Raw genomic sequence first — 25,022 nt, forward strand, 5'->3', positions numbered from 1 at the left:
TACAGCCCATTTCTATACCTATATAGAAATGAGAGTTGATTGAGCAGGAGGTACTTGCTAGACTAGTATTGCTAATGGCAATCGAGACCAGCACAGTAGCCAAACCTGACATCCTTTCCCCAAAACAGGTGGAAATGGTCAAATTAGAATGGTAAATGTGGAGAGGGAGGAATGGTAGATGAGGATAAAGGAATGAATAAATGGTTTATGCAGTGAAGGAAATGCACTATTAAATTGGTGACTTGAGAGACTCAGAGCAAGGAATGGTATTGTCTCTTAGCTCAATTATACCAGATGCCTTAAAAGGTGGCGTCCACGTTGGTGGGCTACTCTTGCCTTTGGAACCTTGAGAAGGTCGAACGAAAGCCTACAGATTGAGCGGCACGACGGAGGGAGAAGCCGTAAGATATGGTGATGGGCTGGACTAATTATTAAGGATTCAGTAGGGCTCTGGTCACGTGGCACATCCTTTGACTCTTCCTCTTCAGGTTGCCATGCTGTGATACGCGGTAGCACTGGCCTTGTTGATGACATTCAACCATCTAACGTAAACAGGTCTTCCGGTAATACTGATATTCGTAACTGAATATATTGAGAAATTGAGTTAAAGCCTTATCAGGATTAATAAAATGACTTGCTTGGGGGGAACAACTTGATTTAACTAACCATCAGCTAATTTTTGTGCTAAATAGTTCTACATAAGTGTATGGTAAGATACAAATAACAACATAAAAAGACGGGAAAAGAGTAATCAACCTAGTACAAAAATGTGAATATCTATGTCATGGCTTTCTAGGGTGAATTGATTAGTTGGTTACTATTGCTTTGTCTAGTAAATACTATATTAATTACGGATCCCCAGACAAAGGTGATTATTTTGCTGTTAACAGAGTCTTGCCCAGAAGCCAAGAGGTGCCACGTATCCAAAGAGAGGTCTGGCCTCTGCTCTTTGCTTCCGGGAGGTGATTTCTAGGCCCCTGGAATGTCTAATAGGAGCATCTTTATTTGCCTGAGGGCTTTGGCCACAATGTCAATGTGCTTCATGATAGAGGCTTTGTACTAGTTTTGATTTCCCGGCAACTAGAAACTGAGGTTATCAGATAACCTCCAGGAAGGACTGGAAACTAAAGGTTGGTCATGTAGGGAGTATGTGTCCCTGGTGGCTGGAGATAAAAGCCTCAATAAAAATTCTGGACACCACTGGTTCAGGTGAACTTCCTTCGGTTGGCAATCCTCTGCGGACGTTGTCATACAGAGATGCTGGGAATTAACATTGTCCTTGACTCCATGGGGATGGGACAACTGGAATCTCTGCATGCAGACCTTCTGGGACTCTTTCTCAAGTGTCTCCTCTCTTGGCTGATTTTAATCTATATACTTTCCCCATAATAAACCATAACCACGGGCATAAGAGCTGTCGGTGAGTTCTATGAATCCTTCTGGCAATATTAAAAGTGAGGTTGGTTTTGGGGGGCCCCTTGAATTTGCACCTGTTGTCAGAAGTGAGGGCAGTCTTCTGTGTGGACACTTTGTGTCCTTTAAGGCATACTGTGTCCTCTAGTTGGCCATATTTTATTCAGCAGATTAAGTGAATATTTACATTATGAATGCTGAAAACTCCAGCCTTCTACTCAGCAATTAGAATGCTGGCAGCCAGGCAGCAGAAGAAGCAAATATTGGTGGGATAATCTGGGCTATAAGATCATTTCAAGAAGATGTCATAATAATGATTATATACGCTATCTTTTGCTGCATAAAAATCCACCCCCATATTCTGTGGATTAGGACAAAATTTGTATTATTAATTATAGGTTTGAGGGTTGGCTGAGTGGTTTTGTTACAGGCCAGTTCATTTGGGGTTTGATGTTCTAGGGTAGCTTCACTCACATGTCAGTTGGTTGGCAGGCTTGTTGGTCTAGTGAGGAGCTCACTGTCATGTCTGGCAGTTGGCTTGATGTCAGCTGGAAAAGCCATGTATCTTTCATCATCCATCAGATTAATCCTGCTTGTTTATATGGTGGCAAAAGGGTCCCCAGTGGCAGAAAAGGGCAAGCCATAATCCATAAGTGCTTTTCCTACGCTTCCTTGTACCATACTTGCTAATGTTCCATTGGCAAAAGCAAACCAGGGAGCCAAACCCAGAGTCAAGAGGTGGAGAAATAGACTCCACCTCCTGATTGATAGAGTGGCAAAATCACACTATAAAAGAGTACGTATCAGTCAGTTTCTCTAGAAACAGAACCAGTAAAGCCTGAAATCTGTAGGGCAGGCCCACATGCTAGAAACTCAAGCAGGGTTACCATGTCAGAGTCTTGAAGGGATTCATCTCTGGGAAACCCCAGTTTTTGCTCTCAAGGCCTTCAACCATTTGGACGAGGCTCATCCCTATTACGAAAGGTAGTCTGTTAATAAAATGTAAGTAAACTGATTGCACATGTGAATCGTGTATATGAAATACCTGTTCTGCAACATCTAGACTAGTCTTTGACTGAAGAGCTGGATTCCATAGCTTAACCGAGTTGACACACAAGATTTCACCATCACAGAGCAAATATTCACTGTCACTGATGGTTCCCTAAGCAAATAACCAGACAGATTGCCCATAATTCACCCAATGAATCCCATGCTCAAAAAGCTCTATGCATGAACCCAGAGATCCCAAATAGTTTCTTAGTGTCTCTTCCTTAAAAAAAGAGCACAGGGTCCCCTGGGTGGCTCAGTCGGTTAAGCATCTGCCTTCAGCTCAGGTCATGATCTTGGGGTCCTGGGATCAGGCCTCACGTTGGGCTCGCTGCTCATTGAGGAGTCTGCTTCTCCCTCTCCCTCTGCACTGGTCCCCATGCTCTCTCTCTCTCTCTCTCTCTCTCAAATAAATAAATAAAATCTTAAAAAAAAAAAAGTGAACACACAACTGAAGATGACTAGATACCTGGAAGACAGAGGCTCAAACAAGCAAACAAAGATTAAGAAGAATGAAAGAAGCATGAAGAAGATTATGAAGGGAAAAGAAAACATCCTTCAAAAATCTCATGGACTTCCTCAGAGAAGAGATGAGAGTGTATCTGTGAAATAAGAACAGAGCACGTTAAAAATAAAATTAGGGACGCCTGGGTGGCTCAGTGGTTGAGCGTTTGCCTTCGACCCAGGGTGTGATCCTGGAGTCCCGGGATTGAGTCCTACGTCGGACTCTCTGCGTGGAGCCTGCTTCTCCCTCTGTCTCTGCCTCTCTCTCTCTGTCTCTCATGAATAAATACATAAAATATTTAAAATTAAATTAAGTGAAATTAAGGAATTGAGAAAGATTCTTAGAAATTAAAAAAATATAAGAGCATAATTAAAGACTCAGTTGAGACGTTGGAAGATAAAGTCAAGCAAATCTAAAAATTATAGGAAAGAAGGGTGGGGGATGGAAAACAGGAGAGAACTTGATTAAAAAACTAGAGGGCTAGCCAGAGGGCCAACAGCAGATGAATAAGAGCTCCACAGAGAAGTGGGCGTAGAAAAAAAAACAACTGGGGAGAAATATGATCATATAAATATATGAAGAAAATGACAGAAGACTGTGAGTCCAGCTCTAGTTCTGTACGGTGGAGTCTATCACCTCCTTACCATCTGAAGGCATGATCTACTTGAGAATTCCTGGTCTCCCGTTGGTCTCTCAGGAAACAAATTCGGAGAGATTTGCACCGGAAGCACACTGGAGAACCCAGGAGCCGGACTGAGGGGCTGTGCCCCTCCCCCGGGATGCCCGGGGGCGCTGATGACCCTCCAGGGACATCCCAAATTGAGGCAAGGGTGCTGAAGCTCTGCTCCACCCCCTCGCCTGCAACAGGTTCCCCAGGAAGGATGAGGCCTGTGGCTGAGAGCATCTCATCCTCCGGAGCCCAACCACAGGGAGCCTCAGGGTCCTGAGGGGGGAGTTCACTTCCTTAATTCAATTGGAAACTTCTAGTTTTGAATCCTCTGGAGTCCTGAATGCAACACGTGATCCCAGCCCCCACCACGCTGTCCAGCCCCGAGGCAGCACCCTGCGGGGGTGGGGTGGGGTGGAGTGGGGGGGTGGGCGGTGTGGCCTTGGGTGCCAGGCCCAGGCTGAGGGGGAGCAGGCTGGAGGGGGTGGAGGGGAGGCCTAGGCCCAGGGGAGGCCCAGGCTCAGGGGAGGCCCAGGCTCGGGAGGAGGCCCAGCCTGGGGGCGCGTGGAGGCTTTCCAGTTCTGAGGCGCAGCAGCAAAGGGCCCATTGTTGCCACCCGGTCAATAATATGGTTTTATCTGTAATAATGCTGCCGTTTTGCTGTGGCCGTGTCCAGCCCACACCCATCCTTCACTCGGTCTGAATTCCAGCCAAGGGAAAGGGGGTGCTGGTGACCGGCCCTTCGCACCCCTGCCAGGCAGCTGCCCGGTTGACGTTGCATCAAAGACATTGTGTTTAAAACATCTCGGATTTACAGAGGTGCCCAAACTAGAAGTATTTGCATTTTAAATGATTTTTCAATTCACAAGAGATTTATCCTCCAGGGCCACATACCACACTTTCTGATTAGCTGTTAAATACCACCGCAGTCACAGAAATTGAATTAACGTCTCATTCGTTACCAGAGCAGCTTCTAGCCCAGCTCCTCGGAGGCAGCTGTGCGGTGAAGTGTCTGCCAGGTGAGTAGGCACGAGGGAGAGCCACGCCGGTCGGATAGTACCATCAATCAAGGCACTCACCCGCACACATGCACGCACGGATGCACACCTGCACACCCACACACATGCACGCACACATGCACACCCGTACACATGCCTGCACACCCGCACACATGCACATCTGCACACATGCACACCCGCACACACACACGCGTGCACGCGCACACCTGCATGCACACACACAGGAGGCGGAGATGAGCTTGTGGAGGTGAAGACACCGGTTCAGAGGCCGTAAGGAAAGGGCCGGGCAGCGTGCGATGCCAGCGAACAACTCCGCAGTTGCATCCGGAGCCGGCTGACAGCGCGGTTGCTGGAGTTTGCCATTCCGGTTTCCTAGGTAACCAGCACCCAGCCTCCAGGACCGGCTGCAGGCAGGGGAGGAAGGGGGGACCCCCGCTAGCCCTCACCGACCAAGGGCGGGGTGCTCAGGGTGTGAGGCAGCAAGGCCCAAGGCTCCCCGCGGGATTCTGTTCGCAGTGCGGGTTTGAAGCGTCCAGAAGCTTTCTGCCCTCACTCACTCCCCTGCCCTTTCCGCCTCTCCTGGGCGTTTTGTGCCTGCAGCTGGCTCCTTCTCCCTTCTGGAGGGGAGGGCCCGAGTCCTGAGTGCCTGTGCCCTCCAGAGCCTCCCCCGGCAGAGGCCTGCGGCGGCCAGTGCCTGTGCCACCCGCCCGCCCGGCCTGGCGCCAGGCTCCGGCCGTGCTGCTCACTCAGGCCCCCCCACCCCCCAGGCTCCCCCAGAGACAGGCTTGGGCTGAGGGAGGAGGGAGGAACCAAGCGGGGGGAGGACAGTCGCCCCTTTACTGAGAAGCTGAAATGCGCTTGGCTCGCGAGCAGCTCTCTCCTGACATAAATATCAGGGACCCTGACGCTCCTGGGTGATGCTGCTAAAAGCCATTTCGCTTCGGTAGCGCTGCGCTCCGGGAACAATCGGAAAGGTCTATGGCCAGGCCAGGCCGGTCAAGGCTCAGCACCTGCACCGGAAGTGCCGAGGGACGCCGGCCCGTCCACAGGCCACGGCCAGGGACGGCAGCCTCGCTGCAGGGCTAGCCCACAGGGGAGGGCAATGCTGGGCTCAATTTTCGGTGTGGGAGGACAGCAGCAGCCAGGGGCCCGAGCTGGGGATGAGGGCGGTTGGCACCGTCTCTGGGCGGTGCAGTGCCCCAGGTCAGACTTTTAGTTTTGGACAGGCAGTGGCCACGGCTCCGCGTCCAGGCAGCAGGGCTGGCGGCGGTTCCAGCAGGAAGATGGGCTGAGCCAGCTCACAACCCCAGGACACTGCAGCTGGCAGCCTGATGTTAGGTGACCCTCTTGAATTAATGGGAAGTTTCCTGGGAGTAGTGATGGCATTGTGGGCATCACAAAGAGAATGTCTTTGTCCTTAGGAGGTGTACACTGAAACTTTTAGGGGTCAATTGTTATCAAGCCTATAATCAACTTTCAGATGATTCTGCAAAAAACATACCTATATATATTATATAGACAGATGAAGGTGGTTGGCGCATATATACACACACACACATATACACACAAGCATTAAAATGTGTATTATTAATTTAAATAATCTATTGCACAATGGGCAAAACATGAATAACTTGAAATTAGAAAAAGTAGTCAAGAATTGACAGAGTTATCCTTTCATCTTGTAGGTTTTAAGTGTTATTGTTTAAATACGTTTGTTGCTTTTAAAAAAAATTTATTTATTCATGAGAGACACAGAGAGAGGCAGAGACACAGGCAGAGGAAGAAGCAGGCTCCCTGCAGGGAGCCCGATGTGTGACTGGATCTCAGGACTCCAGGATCACACCCGAGGCTGAAGGCAGGCGCTAAACTGCTGAGCCACCCAGGGATCCCCTGTTTTTTTTTTTTTTTAAAGATCTTATTTATGTATTTGACACAGAAAGAGCACAAACGGGGGAAGAGCAGGCTCCCCACTAAGGAGGGAGTCCGACTTGGGGCTTGATCCCAGGACCCTGAGATCATGACCTGAGCCGAAGGCAGACGCACATGAAACAGATTTATTTTTATCCTAAGTGGTACAGCTGGTTAATGTTTTGCCGACTTCCTCTTTATAAACGTGGTGGAGTCCAGAAAGGACAGAATAAGGTAAAAATGCTACCTTCCACTCCACCAGATAAAAATGTGTTCCATAAAGCAGGCTGGTGAGTTCTATTTTTATCTTGTGTTTTCTTGTTCCCGCATTTTCAGTGCTTAATTGTTTTTCTCATTCAAAAGAACGTTTTATCTGACTACCCATCCTGTGGCAGGAAGTAGAAGGGAGTGCTGTCTGGAGATTAAACCACAAAAGTGGACGGCAAGTCTTCTAGATCCCGGTCATGGTTCTGCTTTTGTAGCCCTGAGGAATAACTCGATCAACCAAAACACACGGAGCTGCCACACTTGGGGCCACTTGTACATAATTAGCAAGATTATTAAAAAGGGGAGGGCATTGCTATTTAGATGCTCGTGCAAATAGAACATGAATACATGGCTCAGATGGGTAAATGCATGAAAATCACATGATCATATCTATCTCCCCTCCTAGACTAATATCCTTATGGGCAGGAGCAGTGTCTCTCTTGTTTATATTTGTTTTCCCATTGCCTAGCTCCATAAATATTTGTTGATTAAATGGGTCAATCAATAAATGAAAAATCTAGAATAAAGAGATGTGACGATATTTGAATTTCACAACAGCCAAGGATTGTGCAAATCCACAATACAATTGTTTTTTATGTTTTATCACGTCTGTGGAATAAATATAACAGACCGATGTGCAATGCCCACAGGAGAAATGCTTAGTTAATGACACAGCATGATACGCAAGTAAAATAACTGTGTAGTTAAACAATGATTCAAGCTAACGTAAAAAAAAAAACGAGACTAACTGCTGTGTTGGAGCAGTGGGATTTCAGGTAGCCTTCCTTAGCGTGTGGACCATTTGGTTTTTAATCAGAGTAATTTATAAAGGGGCATGGCCCGTGCAGGCAAGCGAACGCAGGCTGCTTAATATATAAGAAAACTGCACAACGTGGAAAATCATTTGCCTCTGTCACGAGAAACGTAGATTCCAAGTACATGTTTGTTGTTATTAGGATATGGGGAAGGAGAAGAGAGCCTGGGGAAGTAACAAAATCCTGAATCACCCAGAACCTAGGGCCCTGGCCTTGTTTCCACGAGCCGGTGGGCGGCGTGGATTGGACGGCCCGGGCAGCGCAGTGCACACATGAAAACGAAGTGTGACTTCGGCGACAAACAGCCGCAGCCTGCGGAACGGCAGGGGGTGAGTCTCAGGAGGAGGAGGACATCTCGTAAGTGGCCTGGTTAAGGCTTGACAAACTCTAGGTCTCTTCACTGCAAAGGTGAAAGCGGTGACCCCTCGTTCTGCGCGACAGGTTCATCTGCAGACCCGAAGCTGCGAACATGTTGACCGCGTGGACCACACGTGGGGGGCTTCAAAATAACGCCCCAGCAGCCTCGGACGGGGCTCATCCTCACCAAGAACCAAGAGCCAAATAGGAACAAAATGAGAGTGAGGTGCTTTTCATCAGGGTGGCTCCGTTTTTGAATCCGATTATGTCCATTGTTGGAAAATAGGAATGTGTAGGGCACCAACATGGGCATATAACAAATGTTCAGTCTTCCTGAAATTGGTCTTCATTTCCATCTCCAGAGCCGCTCTTGCGTTTGGCAGAAACAACAGCTTCAACGTAGTCAGGGTGGGTTGGCGTGGGTCGGGTCAGGAGACCCTCGGGTCTCAGGTCCCCCCTGGTCCGCGCGGGCGGAGGGCGTTTGGTGCGGGCCAGGGTGTCCGCCCTCCAGGGTCACACATTTCAGACCCCCGCCCCTGTAGGCTCACGTTATAAAGTCCACACTGACCTCTCCGGCCTTGTCCCCTTGTGATGGTTGATTTTATGTGTCATCTGGTCTGGACCACGGGGTGCCCAGATATATGGCTAAACATGATTTCTGAAGGGTGGTTCCGGATGAGGTTAGCATTTGAAACACTAACTGGGAGAGCAGATAGCTCTCGCCAGCGTGGGCAGGCATTAGCCAATGCACTGGAGGCCCCAAGAGGATGGCGCCTAGGACGGGAGCATTTGCTTCCTACCAGACCGTCGGGGCGGGATGTCTACCTCCTGCTCTCAGACATGGACTCGCCCGTTGGCTCCCGGGATTCTCAGGCCTTTGGACTCACACTGGAACTGCTCCATTCGCTCTCCTGAATCTCCAGTTTGCGGATGCCAGACCACAGGACTTCTCAGTCTCCGTAATCGTGTGAGCTAATTTTTTTTATAATAAATGTCTTTGTATGTATATACCCTATTGATTCTGTTTCTCTGGAGACCTGTGATGAACATACCCCCTGTCCGGAAAATGACTCTTTGGCTACCTCCGTTCTTCCCATGAAAACACAAAACTTTCCGTAGCTCTTTTGCAATGTTCTGGGGTCCCGCAGGGCTCCTGGGGGGCTGCTTCAGGACCTCTTGGCCCGGACATGCAACCTGTGATGTCTACTCTACTGCTGGCACATCAAGAGCTGGGAGGGAACGCGGTTCGGTTCCAAACCAAAATATAATCCAAATATCCAAAATAGAAACTGGTATGCAGATTTCTGGCTTGAGAAACTACCTAGGACTTGATCAGCGAGGAGGCTTTTGGCTGCGAGGAACAGAAGATCCAACCGAAAATGCCTTTAACAGTTAAGGAATGCAATATCCCACGTGACAAAAATATTACAGCAGTAGCTCAGAGTGTGGTCTAGTGACCCCTGGAGGTCCCTGAAGGCCCTTTCAGGGCCTCTGTATGGTCAATATGGTCAACACCATTCCAAGCGCAGGACAGACCAACAGATTTTAATTGTAATAAAGCAGAAGTTAGCAGCTATTTACAGAAGGTTTATTTCAAAAAAAGGTATGGGTTTTATTGAAATACAACCACACTCCTGTGCTTCTGTATCACTGTGGGTGCTGTTGAGCTACACGGGCTGACTTCGCAGTTATAATGGAAACTTCAAGTCCTGCAGAGTGGGAGACATTACTCTCTGGCTCTTTAGAGAAAAAATTTACTGAGCCCTGTAATAAAGTATAAGTATTTTTGGAGATCATTTCACAGTTCACATTATAAATAACCCTTAAGGAATTAGAACTTGTTAAGTTTTTGGTGTCTACCAAAGAATACCCACAATTATCCGAACATGAATAAAAATACTCCTCCTTTTCTCCACTGCAGATCTGAGTGAGGCCACTTTTGTTTGTTTTTCAACCAACACAACAGATACTAACAGACTGAATGCATAAGCAGTTATGAAAACCCAGTCGTCCCGTATGAAGCCAGACATTAAAGGGATTTGCAAAAATGTAAAACAATGCCACTCATATCTTGAAGCTATTTTTTGTTGTATAAAATATTATTTTTCACAAAAATGTTAGTTATGGTAATATGTAATGGGTTTTCAATTCTGTAATAGATTATTTAAGTTAATAATTACTCATTTTAAAATGTCTTCAATTTCAGTTAATAATATGGTAAACTTTGATGACTATCACCCCCACACACAAAAGCTTGTTGGGATCTTCGGTGATTATTAGGAGTGTGAAGGGGCCCTGAGGCAGACATGTTTGAGAACAGCTAGGTTAGGGCTAGGGCAGGTCCAGGGTTGGTTACTCCATCATCTCACTGACGTTCCCACAGACCCAGGTTTTTTCTAGACTGTTATTCTCAACACATTGTTGGCCTTCCCCTTAGATTGGCTTCCCTCACGGGTGCTATGGCAACCCTTTGTGGCATCACATGTTTTGAGAGGCAGAAAAGGCACGACTTATTTTTGCCCAACTATTTTTTAAGAGCAAGGAAAACCTCCCTCAGAACCAGAGTATTCTTTTTTTTTTAAACCACATATTAATCCCCCCCCCAAAAAAAAGCCTCATTAAAAGGAGTATATGGAAAGTACATTGATTCCAGACCAACCCTTGTGCCATAAACAACAACAGCACCAAAATCTGTGAAACAGCCATTTTCACTCCTTGGAAAACAGACCCATGGGGACTGTAGCTTCTGAAAAAAGAGGAACAAATGAGGTGAACCCAACAATCATTTCCTTGTGCTTTCTGCCTAAAGAACCTTCTAAACCATAGTACAGAGAGAAGGAATCCAGGCGGAACGCAGCAGCCTTGCTGAGCTGGGAAGACAGAGATGGATGTTTGGAATGCTGCGGGAGGTCAAAGTTGCAAAGCCACGCAAGGAAATAGCCCCATAAATCTGCATGGCACCTTTGAAGGTTCAGGCAGAGGGCCGGCTTTGTGATGTACAGGTGAGATTCCACAAGGCCAAGCAAAGCACAACCACCAGGGAGAAGGGCAAATGTTTGGTAATTATAGCTTGCAGGGGGCTGGAGACAGGTGAGTTCTGACCAGCCGCATGGAGATATTTCAAAAAACCCAGAGGATTTCCAGTAGGATTCCCAGATGGGTCCCACCTTAGGAACAGAAGGTAAGTAGCACTGAAGGACAGGCTACTCCAGAGCCACCCAACAGAGCCTGGAAACAAGCCGGGGAAGGACCATGCTGATGTACAAGTTACCTAGGGCAAGCACAAAGCCCAACACTCTTTAAAAGAACGCAGCACAATCCAAATGCTTAAAAATAAGACATTTGCAGTGTCCTCAATTCAATTAGAAGACGCTAGACAGGAAAAGAGGTAGGAAAATGTAACCCATAACCAGGGGGAGAATCCAAGCAACAGAAAGGGAGCCAGAAAGGACAGATTTTTTAAATGTCAGTATAAGACAAGGATTTAAAAACAGCTGTTCCGAATATATTGGAGGATCTAAGCGGTCGGTGAAGCGGGGCTTGCAGACAGGGTGCTGGCCTGGCAGCCGGTTGGGAGCAGGTCTTCCTGAAGTGGACTGGGCGGGGCTGTGGGGTGGGGCGGGGCCCTAGGGGAGAGGGGCGGGGCCCGAGGGGCGGGGCCGTAGGGAGAGGGGCGGGGCCGTAGGGAGAGGGGAAGGCCCGAGGGGGGCGGGGCCGTAGGAAGAGGGGAAGGCCCGAGGGGCGGGGCCGTAGGGAGAGGGGCGGGCCCGAGGGGCGGGGCCCGAGGGGGCGGGGCCGTAGGGAGAGGGGCGGGGCCCGAGGGGGGCGGGGCCGTAGGAAGAGGGGCGGGGCCGTAGGGAGAGGGGAAGGCCCGAGGGGCGGGGCCAGAGGGGGCGGGGCCGTAGGGAGAGGGGCGGGGCTGTAAGTGCGTGGGGGCGGGGCCGTAGGGGTTGGGGCGGGCCATAGGAAAGGGGTGGGGCCAGGGGCGGGGCCGTAGGGAGAGGGGCGGGGCCCGAGGGGCGGGGCCGTAGGAAAGGGGCGGGCCATAGGAAAGGGGCGGGGCCCGAGGGGTGGGGCGTGGCCGTAGGGGCGTGAGGAGGGTCGTGGGGGCGTGGCTGGAGGGTGGGGCCCCAGGGAGAGGGGCGGGGCCCCAGGGTGGGGCGGGGCTGGGGGTGGAGACGAGGCTGGGGGGCACCGCGGCCTGTGCGCTGGGTGCCGCTGCTTCATCACTCTAGGCTGCGAGCACAGGAGTCCCTGCCCGACCTGCCCCCGCCCCCCACCCCCCGCGATGCCTTGCACCGAGGCCTCTTCTGCTACCCAGACCTACGGGGCTGAGCCGCCTGTGAGGTTTTAGGAATCAGCTACCCAGCAACAAATTTTGCTCACCTGAGCCACCTCCTGAGACTCCTCCCGCACAGGCGGGAATAGCCTTGTGCCTCCCTGGAGCGCTCCCGGTGCTCCTCTCTGGGGCCGCGGCTACCTGGGCCCTCACACCTGCTCCAAATGTCACAAGGCACATTCCCGCAGTGGGTACCATCCAACTCCAGACTGGAGACGGGGACGCAAGCAGGCTTGTACACGAAGGTGGGATTACACCTAAATTGTAGAAAAGGGTGATGTCGCAGAGATTAGGGGAAGCGTGGGAGAAGTGCCTGGAAGGGAATTGGATTCCATAGCGAAAGATGAATCCAGGGAAGATAACATGGAGACGTTTAAACCTAAAATAGCTTTTCAATCAGGACAAATTCTCAGAGATTGGCAGAGGGATTGTCCTCATCAGGATTCCTGATGAAAATATCCCTCAAGAAAAGGATATTCCAGATTGCGCCTGGAGTGCCAAGAGAGTTTGAATTCCAGGCCGTGCCCATCTGCTCAGCTGCTCCAAGCAGACCTGCTGGCCTCCGCGGTACTCAGAGCTGAGTCTGGGCACTGGCTACACGGAGGAACTTGTACGAAGCAAGATGTGGCAGGTACATCTCAAAGACATCATCGAAAAGCCTAAAGTTAAAAAGTTAAAAAGATTAACATGCTGCTAATCTCCTAAACTTTGCAATTCCATGTCTTGGACTTTATCCTAAGGAATAATTATGCCAGAGAACCAAGTTCAAAAATGTTGTCTTAGGCATTGCCTAAGTATTAGTGAAACAAAAATTTCCAGTGACAGGGAATTAAATAACTTTTGGCATATCCATGCATTGCAAGGCTATGCAGTCTTTAGAGACCTGTATGGACACCGAATAAGAGATGGATCTATATTGACACCGAGGTGCCATTATAAATGGGAGTCATAATATGATCATATTTTCATAAAAATATTTATTTGTATGTGCACAGAAGTAAATCTGGAAAGATATGCAGTAGGTGTGAACTGGTTACCCTACAAATGGTGGGACCAAGTGAAATGATCTTCTCACTTATACATGTATGTATTTCTACAATAAAAACAGGTGAAACATGTCTAATAAAGGAAAAAGAAGTCTTTATTTTGTGTTATTGTTGGGGTATGTGTCTGTATGATTTTTGAATGGGGGTTGTGATTTCAAGACAGGAGCAAGAAAATTATTTTCCAAAACCCTTTCTCCATAAAAAGGAAGAACGGGCTTTTAGCAATCCAATGACGCAAAGTGAAATGGTCACAAAACTTGTCAAATTAGGGCAGAGTAGCCATGCCAAACACTAGGTGAAGCAAGATAGAACTAGTTTTAGAAGGTACAAAGTGTTTGGATTTTTCTTTCATCACATTATATCCAAAGTTGAGAAATTTCCAGGGTAGGAGCAGAGCTAAGATGCGTGACCCGCTCTGTCTCTCAGTGCTTGGCAGTAGACATCAGCGTCATGCCCTCCGGTCCTTCGCTTGCCTACTTTGTCTTCTCCTTACCCTGTGCTGACAAGCGTTTTATTGATTCTGTCTTGACAGCTGGGCTGTAAAATGTCACATAGCACGGATGACGCACGTTCACCCTGAACATTTCTCATTCCTCAGCGGTCTGAGGCCAGCTATTCACCAGCTGCTGTGAGGCCAAAACTAATGACTTGGAAGCGGGTCGAAGTCCATGGGCATCTCAGATGGGAAGCTCTGCAGGCAGGAGTTCTTACCAGGAGCCGCGGTACTTGTACCAGAATGCAGTTCAGCAAAAAGTGGCTGATGGGGAAATGGTTGGACATTTGTCTACGCTTTAGAGACTTAAAGTTTAGCAGAGAGAGAACCAGAATCTCAATGTAAAATTGTCAGAACTAGGGGGTGCAGGGAATCCACCTGGGTGTTCGGAAAAGAATTCCTGAAAGGAGTGGCAGGGAGCCACATGTGGAGGTGAGCAATGAATGTCTATAGCAAGCTGGAGGGACCAGGTGCCAAAGCTCAGAGCCTCCGAGCAGGAGACTCGGGGGACAGGTTTCTGGCACTGGGCAGGGCATGAGGTAACCGAGCTGTCCTTGAGAGGAGAAGTCTGCTTCCAGAAGGTATCAGAAGGGCCAGGTTAGGGCACTTGCCCTTTATGTTTGCAGAAACAGAATTGTAGGGTTGTTGGTTTTTTTTTAGATTTTGTTTTTTTATTTATTCATGAGAGACACAGACCGAGAGGCGGAGACACAGGCAGAGGGAGAAGCAGGCTCCATGCAGGGAGCCCGACATGGGACTCGATCCTGGGTCTCCAGGATCAGGCCCTGGGCTGAAGGCGGCGCTAAACCGCTGACCCACCCAGGCTGCCCAGAAACAGAATTGTAAAAAGAGAAATAACAGGGTCGGATTTCATTTCCAATAATCTTTCCTGCCACAGGATGAACTATGGGTTGAGATTTTTCTTCATTGCACAGGGCCTCTCACATGGTAGGTGCTCAGTAAATACCTGTCGAATGAAAGATCAGTGAAGAAAGGAAAGAATAAATTCCTTTCTAATAGGCTTCATGGGTTTGCAGGAAAAAAAGATCATGAAATTGCAGACAGGTGGTTTGTGGGTGGGGGAATGCGACACAGATGTGACAGGCACAACCGGCTGCAGCTTTGTTTTATTTTGTTTTCACTCTGCTAATGTTGCTTGGGAAAGAGTCACCTTGCCATCCTCAGAGCGAGAGCGCTTTACACTCTGCCTGCGGCTTCTAGAGCTCTGCACTCCCAGGGAGGACTGGCGGGAGCACCCCCTGCCGCTGCGCTGGGTGCCTGTCAGGCGCAGGATCCCAGCGCCCCCCCAGCCGACTGAGTCAGAATCTGCATTCTAATGGGTTCCCGGGCCAGGAGTAGACAGCTTCCAGTTGGAGGTGCCAGTCTGGGGGCAGAAGCTCTACCCTGCGTGGGGAGCCCTCGGGAGAACCGGGGAGCGCTGGGAAGAGCTAGAAGCTCCCATTTCCTTAGTTCTGAGGCTAAAAGTGGAACCAAACAGGAATCTATGGTTTGCTCCTCAAACCCTAGCAATTCCACCCAGTTCAACCTCATATTTGCTTTTTTTGTTTTTGTTTTTAGTATATGAAAATTTATTCCTGTCATGCATGCACCATGAAACCTATGATCTTGGGCTTTCCTTCTCGCCTTTTCCAAAAGTAAGACATTGACTACTTTGACATCCTTAATGTCCCCAGGGATGTAAGTGACAGCATGACCTTTCCAACCAAATCCAGCAACCAGAACTTGATCATTTTCCTCAATAAAATTCGAACAACCATCATTGGGTACAAAGGCTTTGATACGATTTCATTTCTTTTCTTTCTTTCTTTCTTTCTTCTTTCTTTCTTTCTTTCTTTCTTTTTTTTTTTTTTTTTTTTTTTTTTTGCCATTCTTGATCAGCTGGACCCTAACGTGCAGAATTTGGCTGTTTGGCTTCAATCCCCCCTTTTTCCAGCACAATTCCCTTTGCATGGGAAGCGCCTCCAAAAGAGTTGGCCTTCAGGTCTGTGCCCACATGGGCTCTCTTGTACTGCTCATGACGCCGCTGCTGATCCAGACGGTGGCTACAGAGCTTCCTGGTATATGAAGCCTGCAACCCTTGTCTGTCCTGCCAGCACCACAGGCCTGAGCAAAGGAGCTCACCTCACACTTTGGGAGCACCCAGAATGAGTCTCGTGTGTCCCTGACTTCTCTTCGCTCAGCTACCGTGTGTGTGTGTGTGTGTGTGTGTGTACGTGCACCCTCCTGCTCCCTGACCTGAGTGCCAGCCATGCCTCCAGAGGAGAGACAGGCAGGAGGCTTGCCTGGAACGGCATTCCGTTTAAGAGATGACGGCTCTCCTGTACCATCTTTAATGCTGTCCATAGTTGTGACCACAGTCAGGAATGATACCAAGCACTGCCATGTACCAAGTGCTGTTCTAGGTGCTTTGTGTGTATTTAACCTTATGGAGCAGGCTTAAGGACTGTTCCTATTTCACTGACGCAGAAACTAAAACCCAGAGACGTGAACTACCCTGCCCAAGTCACACAGCTGGTAATCAGAATGATGCCTGATTATCACTTGGGCCCCTGGGGCGAGCTGCTTGATGCCCTAGTGGACAGAACCTTTAGTGAAAGATCTTCACTTATTGCTGGCCATAAGAGCTAAAAGCTAGAGAAACTCCTCAGCAGGAGCTAGGGACTTGGTGAACAGTTTAAAACGAGTTAAGACCAGGACATAGAGGGAATCTGACAAGAAAAGAATCCTGTAACTTGGAAGTCCTTTGCTCCCAAGCTTTAGAGTTTCTAATTTCTTCCGTGAAGTTTCTAAGCTCGTCTTATGGAACTATCTTGCGAAAGGGCTCCCCACCTGGTGAGGAATGGAGGGGTGTCAGTGGACTCGTGGATTGCAGGAGCAGAGGTGACCTGCAGTGGCCTGCCTTAAGGCCTGGGCATGGGAGCTGGCACAGGGTCAGCAGGATCCCCAGAAAGGCCAGGGTGAGAGGCAGCTGGAAAGGCTGCTAGTCCTCCTGGACTTTGAATTCTCTTCCTCTTCCTCCTTCTTTGGTCAAGAGCTTCAGGCTGCATTTACTCTCAGCAGGTTCCCCTTTCTGGAAGGTCATTCTTGGGGCTCACAAAGGGAAGGCCTTCTTTAGTCCACATCCTCCTTTCACCCACCTCCTGCCTGGCCTTGCGGTTACTTCCGAGCTTCTGGTTCTGTAGGAAGCAACAGCATCACAGACCAAGAAAAAGCTGCAAAAAATAACTACATCTTTTATGTTTTTTAAAAAAATTCCAGTTGAAACCTTGCATAATTGAATACAGGACTCAACACTTAAAAAAACCAAACCAAACCATTCTTATGAATAGAAGTGAGACACACACATTGGAACTGCATAACGAAGGTCCGCCCACAAGACTGCTCTGGGTAAGAGCCGGGTAGATGGCAGCCTGCCGTCTGTCTGTGCCAGCACACACATCAACCCATTGGCTTTATGAGCATATCCAAACAAAGGAGCTTGATTCTGTGACATGCCAGCCTGGCTCCTTCACAGCCCAAGTCCACCCAGGTGATGCAGGGCTGGGGGTGAACATCACAGGTCGGGGGTGCAGGAATGCTAACTACAGGACTCCTCTTCCAGCAGAAGAGCTATAATCTGCTGGGTCTCCCACGAAGAGAAACAGATAGGATCTACAGCAAGCAGCAGCCATCCTGTCTTCCTCCCAGAGACCTGTCAACATTGCCAGGGGAAGAGGAAAAACAGATAAAAGAAGAGGAGGCCGGGATGACGGTGTTGAGAAGCACGCAGCTCTGCAGAGGAGACAGCGCTAATTACCTCTCCGCGTGTTCTCTAATAACACAGCGTGGCTGTTTCAAAAGCTGCTGTTTAAATGAGTCCACCCTCCTACCAGAACCCCGGTTCCTATGATTATATGGATCACATCAGACTTTCTAGTTTGGGGATTGTAAGTGTTGCTTCTTTCTGAAAATCGCCCTAGTCTCAGACCAGTAAGTACTAGTTGATGTCATCTCGAGGTTTCCATATTTTTGTTTTTGTTTCAGAGGTAGAAGTGAGTGATTCATCAGTTGCGTACAACACCCAGTGCTCATCACGAGTGCCCTCCTTCAAGCCCACCACCCAGGTACCCTACCCCCCACCCACCTCTCCTCCAGCAACTCTCAGTTTGTTTCCTAGAATTAAGAGTCTCTTATGGTTTGCCCCCCTCATCTTATGTTTTCCTTCCCTTCTCCTATGTTTATCTTGTTTTGTTTCTTAAATCCCACATGAGTAAAATCATATGGTATTTGTCTTTCTCTAATTGGCTTATTTTTTTCTTAGCATAATACCCCAAGTTCCAACCACGTCATTGCAAATGGCAAGATGTCATTCTTTTTGATGGCCGAGTGATATTCCATTGCATACACATGCCCCATCTTCTTTATGTATTCATCTGTCCATGGATGTCTGGGCTCTGACCATAGTTTGGCTACTGTGGGCCTTGAGGCTATTCCATAGCATCTTCACAGCAGTCACCGTAGCCTGGTTGTACTTAATTGTGCTTGTATTTGCCTTCCTGACTAACTTGGAAACTAAGGCTGGAGTATATTCATTCATATTTGTAATTTTCGCACAGTGTCGCACATAGTGGGTGCCCAATACATATTTGTTGAAGTAAATGGGTAATGAGATAGAGACGCGACAGTCAGAACTTCAAGGCTTTAGAAATGACTGGGTTCTGGGAGATGTGGAAGGTGGTGGAGGTGGGCCATAGGTTTCAATCTCCCTTGACCATCTGCCTCTCCCAGCCCCCATCAAAAAACAGACGAAGGGGCTATACTAAATGAACTCTCAAACTAAAAAAATCAAAGCTCCCTTTCAGAATAAGCTGTACAGAGAGTGAAAACGGCTGGCAGCAGACTCCATAATATGGAGGATAGGATTAATAGCAAGGAAGGAAAAAGAAGAATCCCAGTAAAAAAAAGGAGGGAGCATTAAAGATCTCTAAAGTAGCTGTGGTTTCTGAAAACAACAGAAGGGGGAGCTATAGAGCCACACAGCTCCTAAAGCTATCCTGGCCTTTCTCTTATTCCTAAAACTACAATAAGACCCATTTCACTTAAACATGGGCAACAGAAAAGGATCATGATCAAATGGATTACAAAATTATTAATAAAATCAAGAAGACTTAGGAGCAGAATAATGTCTCTGCAGATGATGACAGTATGCTAGAAAGACAACAGATACAAACTGGTGACAACTGTAACCTAAAATTTCAAATTAGCTAAAATATAAAAAAGAAAGAAAGAAAGAAAGAAAGAAAGAAAGAAAGAAAGAAAGAAAGAAAGAAAGAAAGAAAGAAAAAGAAGAAGAAGAAGAAGAAGAAGAAGAAGAAGAAGAAGAAGAAGAAGAAGAAGAAGAAGAAGAAGTTGTTGTTTAAGCAAAGGATAACAAATAAGAAAAAAATGAGAATCTCTCTGAAATGAGATTCTTGGAGAAAAGAAATATTTGTAAATAAGTAAAAGACCAGGGAACCCTGGGTGGCACAGCGGTTTAGCGCCTGCCTTTGGCCCAGGGAGCGATCCTGGAGACCCGGGATCGAATCCCACGTCGGGCTCCCAGTGCATGGAGCCTGCTTCTCCCTCTGCCTATGTCTCTGCCTCTCTCTCTCTTTCTGTGACTATCATAAAAAAAAAAAAAGATGTTGAAATATGATAAATGGTAATGTGAGAATTGCATAATATATAGAAGTGTTGAATCACTATGCTGTGCACCTGAAACTAATATAACACCGTCTGCCAACTATTCTTAAATTAAAAAAAAATTTTTTTTAAAGAGATCATCTTAATAAAAGCAGCTAGACATGAGAATGGAACATTACATCTGGGGAAACAAAGTTGGAAATGACTAGTGACTGCTCATACAGCACAAGTCTGGAGACAATAGAATGGCATCCTCACAAGTGCTGGCGGGAAACAAGGTGTCTACGTAAAATTCTATAACCAGCAAAAATATCTGTCCAATATGAAGCAGAATAAAGACTTTTTCAGCCAAACAAAAGCCGAGAGATTCGTCGTCAGCAGATGTGCACTACAAAATCATATTGACGGAAGTTTTTCAGGTGGAAGGAAATGTGACCTGCCCAAACAGGTGAAGAGACCTGAATTGTAAATATGTGGATAAATATGTTCTCCTTGGGTTTTTTTTCCCCTTCGTTTTTAATGTCTTCTAATGAAAACTGTTTGAAGCAAAAGAAATGATGGTGTATGGTGGGGTTTTCAACTATGTGAGAATAAGATATGACTACAGAAGACAGGAGGGCAAGTGGGAGCATGCTGCCTGTAGGAATCGCACCCTGTTCATGAAGTGAGGCAGAATTATTTGAGGGTAGATGATGGTAAGTTGAAGATTCCTGTTTAGAGTCCCTGGAGTAACCACTAAACACACACACACAACTAAACCAATAGTGGAGATGAAAATGGGATAAAAAAAGCCCCACTCGGGCAGCCCGGGTGGCTCACTGGTTTGGCGCCGCCTTCGGCCCAGTGCGTGATCCCGGGGTCCTGGGATCGAGTCCCACATCGGGCTCCCTGCATGGAGCCTGCTTCTCCCTCTGCCTGGGTCTCTGCCTCTCTCTCTGTGTGTCTCATGAATAAATAAATAAAATCTTAAAAAAAAAAAAGCTCCGCTCATAATAGAGAACCAACGAACAATAACCAAAATTGAAATTGAAAGTGTCAGGACCAACCTGAGATTGCCTGGCCCCCACAGCTGTGCTCTTCGTATTTCAAACATGCAAAGGCTGTGCCACGTGAGGCTTCGGTGTAATAGGTTTCTGAGAAAAAAATGGAACCTTAGCAAAACTCTAAGAGCTGAAAGCATTTGGGGAAGAGAAGTAAAGTGAGCTACTCTTGGGAGGGAGAATGGTAGGTGCAATGATGAAGGTACGAGAAGAGGAAGTACGACAGTTTTAGTTGGATAAGTTCAGCCGGGAAAGCGTTCGTGGGAGAGTAGCAGAGATTATGGAAAAGTGACGGGAGGTACAGAGCTTTGCCAGACGGTCCAGTGCTTTGAATGCAGACTTGGGCCAGTTGGTGAGACGGAGCATCTCTGAATCGGGCACCCATCCCTGGCTGCCACCCTGGACACCCCAGTTAGACGGGCTGCAATCCAGTTTTTTGGTGTTGTATCGCAAATAGCATGCACTCTGGGGCCAGAAATCCCCGGGGTTAAATCCAGGTCCTCCACTTAGGGCTGACTGATTTGGGGGCAAATTATTTAATCGGAACTGTTTTCAAAACTGTCAGTTCCCTAAAAGATGAGACTGCCAGTCACATGGCCCTTCCCTGTCCACCGCACGCCTGCTATGTGGCAGTGGATCAGTGTCTCCTTCCCCCCGCCCGCATTACTGATTCGGGGATGGGCACAGGACACGGGTCTGCCCAGTCTGGGTTCTTTTCTTTTTTTAATTTTTATTTATTTATGATAGTCACACACAGAGAGAGAGAGAGAGAGGCAGAGACACAGGCAGAGGGAGAAACAGGCTCCACGCACTGGGAGCCCGACGTGGGATTCGATCCTGGGTCTCCAGGACCGCGCCCTGGGCCAAAGGCAGGCGCTAAACCGCTGCACCACCCAGGGATCCCCTGGTCTGGGTTCTTTTCTCTGGGCCTCTAGCAATAGGGTATGAGCTTCAAGTGGCCACAATGTGGGGAGAGCCTGCCAAAGAATGAAGCCAAAACAGATGAATGCAGAGCTCAGAGAGTGATAAAGGATAAAGTTCTGGTAACATATTTAGAGGCTGCAGATGTGGTCGCGGTTGGACTTGAAAGATCTGCCCCTGCAATTTTTGATTATGTGAGTCAACAATTTCCCAAACTTACTCTTTTATAAGCAAATTTTTAAATGATTTTGGACATCGTCGAAAGCACCTAAACTAGGGTTGCCTGGGTGGCTCAGTTGGTCAAGTATCCAACTCTCGATTTTGGCTCAGGTCATGATCTCGGGGTGGTGACCCTGCCCCGCCTGAGGCCCTGAGCTTGGCGGGGAGTCTGCTTAGGATTCTTTCTCTCTCCCTTTGCCCTTCCCTGCACCCTTTCTTGCTCTCTCTCTCTTTCTCAAATAAACAAGTCTTTAAAAAAAGAAAAAATTCTAAAAGCACTTAACCTATACAGGATTTCTGTAGGATGAAATGAGATAAACATGTAACAAACAGCACACATTTGATTAATTCTGGCCATTATCATTTTCTTATTATTATCCTTAATGACATGTAAAACTCTGAACACGTAGATAGTAAGAACTTGATTTCATAGGAGGATTTATTTATTTATTTATTTATTTATTTATTTATTATTATTATTTTTTTCATAGGAGGATTTAGAGAGGGCAGTTAACCTGTCAAGGTCTCAAAGTTAACAAATGACCTAATTGAGCTCTCTCTCCATTCTACACAACAGTGTCTGCAGTGACATTCCTGGCACATGGCAGGGAGATGTTGATACTCTTCCTCTTTCCTGCATATGAGATCCTAAAATCATGCCTATCCGCTCAGAGATCTAAAGGAAAGCAGAACCTGGAAAGTTGCTTTTCTGGATCTGGCTTGCTTAGGTATAGTTCACATTAACTCTGACTGATCTTACCTACTTAACGCTTGACTCCTTCTGTCTTAACCTCTGGAAGCTCATCCCCCTCAGCTGACCTCCCAGATTCCCAGCTACCTCTGGATGTGGGCATTCCATAGAGTCCCTGGCATGGGCTGGGCCTCTGGTGCTTTGACTGCATGCGTCACTGATGCCTACCAACATCCTCCCGAGCAAGTGTGTCCCATAATTTCCTCCACGTGACCCACGTGGTCCTACAGCTGCTCATCCCCGGTGTGCTCCCTGGTGCCCTCTCCTCCCACCCATTTCAGGGAAGCAGTCTTGGTTCTTTCTCCTCAGTGATCAGGTTTGTGAATCACAGTGAAATATATTCACACACACACACAGATCCCACGGCTTTGGCTGATAAATGTTCATGATCAGCACAACCTAATATGAACATTTCTTTTTTTTTTTAATTTTTATTTATTTATGATAGTCACACAGAGAGAGAGAGAGAGAGAGGCAGAGACACAGGCAGAGGGAGAAGCAGGCTCCATGCACCGGGAGCCCGACGTGGGATTCGATCCCGGGTCTCCAGGATCGCTCCCTGGGCCAAAGGCAGGCGCCAAACCGCTGCGCTACCCAGGGATCCCCTGAACATTTCACTATAGGTTGTTGGAAGGAATTTCTCCAGAATCTTGGACGTGTGCCGTCATCAGTTGACTACGAGTTAGAAGTGCTGAAAAGTAAGTGGACATTTTGATTCAGAAATTTGAATCAAGAAATCATCTTTCATTCAGTCTTCGGCTCTCTGTTTCAGAAAATGGGGATTCTTAGCATGGAGCACTTTGCAAACTTATGTCTATGGAGAGCACTGGAAGAGGAGCAGAGAGATCTGGGTCAGTGTCATTTCTTAGCCACTCTTTAATTATGGAAGAAACTATCAGTTTCCCATACAGTGTCCATTCAACCCTTCCTTCCTTCCTTCCTTCCTTCCTTCCTTCCTTCCTTCCTTCCTTCCTTCCTTCCTTCCAATTGTTAGGGAGGGGGGATAATGTGCCCATCTAAATGCCTACTTTGTGCAACCTTCCTTGCAGAAAAGGAAATGTAAGTAGAAGTCATTCGGGGGACTCCTGACATGACCTTTAAAGTTGCTTACTCAGCTGGAAAGTACCGTTTTATCCTTCTGCTTCCTTCTCTTTCTTGCTTAGAATCCAGGTATCATGGCCAGAGCTGCAATAGGAGAACACGAAGTTGAAAGCCAGTGACAATGATCAGAGCAGAAAGAGGATATTGTGTAGCCACATGCCCTAGTCTGTGTGTCTCTAGACTCTTAAAGTGAGAGGAAAAAAAATAATTCAAAGTCATTGTTGCTAGAAGCCAAATATCAGCCCTAACTGATACAATGACCTGGGACAATGCTAATTAAGCAATGAGGCTTCATTTCCTTGTTTGCAAAATGATGGAATCACATGAGATCCCTATAGGACCCTCCATTTCTGTAACTACAATTTTAAGACTCTACAGAGGTGCACAAGTACAAAAGCCAGGGCATGCCAGGTCTCTATTCTATCTTGGCCTTCCGGGCAAATTTGAAAGCATTTATATCCTGAGTGGAAGTCAAAAAAATCATGAACATAGAGTTACCACCATGTGACCCAACAATTCTGCTCCTGGACACATATCCAGGAGAAATGAAAACAGACACACACGTGCAAGCTAGTAAATGAATGTTCATAGCAGCATTATTCTTAATAGCTAGAAAGTGGAAACAACCTAAGTGTCCACCAGTTGATGAATGGATAAACAAAATATGGCATATCCATACAATGGAATAGTATTCATCCATAAACGGGAACGAGGTCCTGAGACATTCGACAACACAGATGACCCTTGGAAACATTGTGCTAAGTAAAAACCAAAACCAAAACCAAAAACCTGGACACAAAAAATCCCCACATGTACTATATGATTCCATTTTTATGAAATGTCCAGAAAAGGTAAATCCATAATGACAGGAAGATGGGTGGTTGCCAGGGCTTGGAGGGAGAGGGGATGGAGAGGAACTGCCAATGGCCATGGGGTTTGGTTTTTTGGGTGATGAGAATGCTCTGCTGTTACATGCTGGTAATAGTGGCACGACCCCGTGAATACACCTACGCTCGTTCACTTGTACTCTTTTGCGAGGTGAATCGCATGTAAGTTCTATCTCGGTTAAAAGAAAAATAGGGCTATGAAACATTTTGAGTGAAGTAGACTGCGCCCAAACCAACTTCTCTGGGTATGGGTTGGCCATTGTGCTTTCAGAAGAACGTGAGAAAAGGGGCGCCTGGGTGGGTCCGGCAGTTAACGCGTCTGACACTTGATTTCGGCCCAGGTTGTGATCTTAGGGTCTTGAGAGGGGAGCCCAGTATTGGGTTTTGCGCACTCAGCAGAGAGTCTGTTTAGGATCTTCTCTCTCTTCTTCTTCCTCCCCTCACCCCAGCATGCACATGTCTGAGCTCTCTCTCTCTCTCTCAAACAAAACAAAACCACATGATGACTAGGGTAGACAGGGGAAAGCCTCTGAGAAGCAAAGGTA

General features: G+C 47.5%; 1 protein-coding gene and 1 pseudogene across 2 annotated transcripts in view; both read right to left on the reverse strand.

The window, feature by feature from the left end:
- Positions 1 to 25,022, reverse strand: part of TUBB2A (tubulin beta 2A class IIa) — a 54,935-nt gene that overhangs the window by 23,484 nt on the left and 6,429 nt on the right. The window lies entirely within an intron of this gene.
- LOC112659722 (40S ribosomal protein S23-like) lies at positions 15,495 to 16,240 on the reverse strand (annotated as a pseudogene).

This window comes from Canis lupus, chromosome 35, assembly GCF_003254725.2.
Source record: "Canis lupus dingo isolate Sandy chromosome 35, ASM325472v2, whole genome shotgun sequence".
NCBI lineage: Eukaryota > Metazoa > Chordata > Mammalia > Carnivora > Canidae > Canis > Canis lupus.